We start from the raw sequence: 4,997 nt of genomic DNA, 5'->3' as shown, positions 1-4,997 counted from the left end.
CTAGACCAAGCCGCGCGAGAGGTGGCAGCGTTCTCGCGAGGCAGCCCGCTCCACCCCCTCTGTGGCCCGCCGGGAAGCCATCTTGGGTCCTGGCGGGAGACGGGCAATCCGGCTGTCGTTCTGCACGTCGTCGCGCTGCAGCTGCGCTGCTGCTGTTCCTCCTCTGGCCCGACTGCAGCTGCAGTGTTGAAGCGCTCTTGGGCTTGCCTGTCCTCCCTACCAGCGGGGGACCTCCACTCTTTGCAGCGAGCCTGGGGAGCCTCTGTCGTGGTTGGTGGTCGTTGTTCCAGTTCAGCCGTGTTTGGGGTCCTGTGGGGTACAGCGCGCCCTCAGGGGGCCGTCGTAGGCCGTTACTGTCGGCTCCGTAATCCTGCTTTCCTCTGCAAACAGGAGCGGCACCGGTACCCGTCACTGGATCTCCACCTGGAGAGCGTGAACGTGGCAAGGGCTGATAATGTCCGCCGTGCAAGGACTGAAATACTTTGAACATTTGCTTTGTGCCGCGAGAGGGCAGAGGAACACTTAAAACCCAAGGGACAGCTGTGCTTCCTTCACCAGTGGAAAAACCCTCCTTCCAAAACAGTCTGTATCAAAGTAGATATTTCTAGTTGTTCATAACACAAACCCTTTAGCGTCACCTGAATAACACAAGCTGTCAAAATACCTTTGAGCTTATCACCTCAAATCCATAAAAAGTAACAAAAAAATTGCTGTGCTACTAATTTCTTGGCACGTGTCAAAATGGATCACTATTTGAAACTTACTCTGCGAACAAGGGGACCAGAGCTCCTCCTGATTCTAAATAGAAACCTGGAAAGGGAGAGAGGGGGAGGAAAGAAGAAGCAGAAGAGCAAACAAGTCTAGTAATAACTGAGGTGGATGGCATTCTTCTCATTCCCAAATCTTTAAAGGCTGATTCTGGATGTTGTAATGTGTTTGTGGAAAAGTAATTCTGCTTTGTAAGGCACAGTTTGGAGGCTAACTTGGGATGGTTCTGCATGGATGTGAGGGAATGTTCTTAACCCCCTAATAAGGTTATTTTACTGGCATTGTGCAATTGAATGCAGGCTTTTCCAGCCTTCTGTCTCACTTGAAACTATTCTCAAGACATCATGGTAAATAAACAAAGAAAACCTTTATTTTCTGAGGCACCTTTCATTCCGTGAGACCTAATGTGCTTTCCAAACTAAAGCAAAATAATCACCTAGATGACAACTGGAATGCGTCCAAGCTGGAATATGATGGTGGCTTAAGTGGCTCCTAACAGCAGTTGCAAGCAGGAAGCATGGATGAAGATGCAGTTGGAACTTCAGGAGCACTCAGGAAAATGAAACTGCAAAGATTTTGGCTGCGATATAAATGTTAACACCTCTGCTTCTTTCACAAACCACCATAAAACCTGTTCTGCCCAGAAATTCGAAGCAGCACAATTTATATCTCCTATCCAAAGAAAATAAGCCTCTACGTAAAATACATAATAGAATACAAATGTTCCATTTCACTTTGGTATCCATACACATTATTTTGTAATGTACTTAAAGCCATTTTTAGAATTGTGAGACATAAACCACCTTACCCCAGATTATCACTTAAATCAGACAATTGTGTTTCAACCATTTCCTGCTCTGCCCAACACCTTGTTTGAAAGCTGTTTGGGGCAGGAAGGGATTTGCTGGTGGGTAGTGCAGCTGTGACTCCCTGTGGGCTACTCAGCATCATGAATGCCATTCAGTTTTGCAGGGAGAGACTGTGCCATTGTGTAACAGCTCTCACCCTCCTTCCCACCACCCCAGCCACTAGTCCCAAGATACTACTAAGCACCACAACCGGAAAGCGGTTCTGTTAGCCTCTAGGGGAGTATTTCCTTTGTGTGCAGGGTGTTTCTGTGTTCAACTAGTCATAATTTAGGGCTGGAATATTATTTTCCGTGTTTATTGGTAAAAGTCATCAGAAATAAATGACAGAATAGTAACTAAAGCTACATCTTTGGTGACACTGAAATAACCAATATCCACAAAAACTGATGAAGTGAAAGATTTTGTAAAATGTGACTTTAAAAAAAAGTATTCCAGGTAAATGCTACCAGATCAGTCAACTGTGGCTAGAGCCTATTGGACACATACCATGGTCTGGTTTTAATGTCCTACAGACAGAAACTTAGAAGGGGAATGTGCAAAAGATTCATGTCCAGTCTTGCTCTTATCCTGGTTTAGCACACGTGAGTAAGGTGATGCTGACATCCTCATCCAGATCCAGCGATTACTGTGGAATGAGTAATTGCTGCTTGTCACTGCTCCTCTCCAGCTGCTCTAGAGACTGCGGTTTCTATATTTGATATTAATGTCTTAGGTAACAAGGGGAATAAGGCAATGTTTATGTAAATTGTTCATGGGGTAGATTCTTAAGGGTTGGGAATAAGGCTATTTCCATCAGCAAAGGATGTTAAAAAGCCAGAGCTGGTAGCACCATCCATAAGTGCAGCAGGATCCAGAAAAGGATGTGTCTCCATGGTATAAATCTCTACTTGCTGCTTAGCTCAAGCAAAGAGGTTGTAATGTATAACTTCTATCTAGAAGCAATTTCTTTTACCTCAGTAGTTGGTGACTTGTTGCTGCAGTGCAGAAAGTCACCAGTTCATCACCTTTTGTTTCAGAAGATTAAAGTTCCTCATAACACACCTGGACACTTATACAGTGTAATGCAAGGAGCAGAGAAAGACGAACCTAGTGAACAGAGGGGGCTGGGGGAAATTACAGTGCAAGAGAGCAGATAAGAGTTAGAAAAATGCAGATTGTAAACAAAGACGGTTCTGTTCTCAGGTTTGCCAAGAGGCTGCTGCTAAGTCGCAGTAACCCTGGGTTGTCACCTTTGAGATTTACTTGTCACTCTGGTATGCAATACAAGAATGCGTGTTGTTTCAGCATGCTCCTTGCCTGCACAGGTTGTCTAACTAATTTACTACAAACTGTAAAAGTAGTTCCTTGTACTAATTGCCCTGTCTGCTGAACAACCAAAGAGGAAGCTGGGACTTTGAAATAAGATGGTTTTCTCCAGATGTGAAAAGTGAGGCATTCAGATTCAAGCTATTTTGCCCTTGTCTTGCTCTTTCACAATGTGGGTACAAGGCTTTCCTATTCCTGAGCAAATGAAAAAGTCTCCAAAACTGTGGCAGATAGCAGTGGCATCCCTGAACTTGCTCACTGCTCTTCAGATTTAAATGTAGTTTTTCTTTTTCCCTTTTTGCTTTTTTTTTTTTTTTTTTTTTTCTTAAGACTCAGTGATTGCTAAAATGCAGCAGCAGCAGCCACAGACACCCTGGTTGCTCTTCCTGATAGTAACACCCTGTACTTGCTATGGCTAAGAGAAATACCATAGCAGCATCCTCTTCTCCATCCACAACCACAATCCTTAGGTAGTCAGAAATTTCAGACACCATCAAGATCAGTGAATTGGCACATTTAACAAAATCTCCTGTAACTTAAACATCCAGCTGGGAGACATGCAGGAAAAAAGCACTGAAGCTCTCTGAGGTCTCAGCAGATAACTAGCATGCTATATACACAGTAACGCTAGATGGCTGCAGAGTCTCCAAGAAACTGCTGTTGCCTTGAAGTTTAGTTGTGTGGCTTGTGGGCCTGAAATATATAACATAAGACGTATTGATCAGTGAAGTAGGAGCACATTTGTGTGCCACTCCCTCTGTGTTAAATAAGCAATCAAGTTCTCTAAGCTATCAGTCAGAGCTGCAGGGTACTAGGAATGGCATTTGCTGATGGCTGGGCTGAAACATCCCACCAAATAACGAAAAATATGCTACAGCGATGCAGTCTTCCTCCAGATTTGCTATGTCTCCACCAGGAGGAGCTGAACCACATATAGAGCAGCCCCTGAGACGCCCATTTCCTACCTGGCCTTTGGAGTAACCTGAAATACCCATAACTGCAAAGAAAAGGGTGGGGTGTGCAGAGGGAGGCAGAAACCTCTGTGGCCATACAGCTTTAATCAGCTATATTTGTTTGTTTACAAAGACATCTAAATAACACCATGCACCATTCTGTACATCAACATCCCAAGGTGTTTTTTGGGGCACAGAGTTCGCTGTTTTCTAGCTCCTGTTGCAGCATGCAGCTCAGACAATAGAGAGCAGGATCAGGGTTGTCAGGGAAAACAATTGATAGCATGATGTCACACTTCAACAGGTAAGCAATTCTGTTGGGGGCCAGGATCCTTCCTTAAAAAGCTGCTGCAAGTGACAAAAAAATCACCACATTAATCTGACAGTTACATGGAGCCCTTTAGCCTGGTGCTTAAATACACAGGTTTTATTCATCCATTTCTTAAAAGATTGCTTGTGGTTTTTTCACTATGATACGGTCTGGATGTTAACAGCACTTCTGCTTGTAACTGAGAATACAGCATCTGGTAAGAAATGACATTTTTATCCAGCTGATCCCTTGGTCCAAATCTTTCAAGGAAAGTTCTGTCAGCAGTATGTTTCCTGGCTTACATTTGGGTAACTGTAACAAAATCCTCTCCTAGTTTCTCTGCCCATAACTGTTTGGCTCTTTGCAGTGATTTGTGGCTGTGTATTCACACTGGCACCAGCTTCAGGCATGATGAGGAATGGCACTCATCCTGATAACCCTCTGCTTCAAAAATACAGGCTGCCCTCTCTTGATGTGAATACATACTCGGATCAGAGTTTACGGCTTCATATCAAGGTACCCCACATGGGCAAGATGGCTCCAAACACTGGTTGGCATCCAACCCCATTGAACAAAGCTCCTGGTCCATAAACCACCTCTTTGCTTGTGGCTGCAAGAAATTAAAATGTTACAGGTGAGGCAGAGAGGGCAAGCACAGAAATCCTGGTGTGCTGCAGCTTGCTACCTGCCCAGCACTCTTGCCAATCTGCCGGTGAAGTCTGGGGGCCACAGCATGACTGACTGCAGCCTGTGACCCACTGGATGCCGAGAGGTCAGAGACTGTGTTTAAGG

The sequence above is a fragment of the Pezoporus wallicus genome, unplaced genomic scaffold (genome assembly GCF_028554395.1).
Source record: "Pezoporus wallicus isolate ANWC-B61680 ecotype Strahan unplaced genomic scaffold, APGP_CSIRO_Pwel_v1 contig_5261, whole genome shotgun sequence".
In the NCBI taxonomy this organism is placed as follows: domain Eukaryota; kingdom Metazoa; phylum Chordata; class Aves; order Psittaciformes; family Psittacidae; genus Pezoporus; species Pezoporus wallicus.
The sequence above is the reverse complement of the archived record's forward strand: the minus strand, read 5'-3'. Positions refer to the sequence as shown.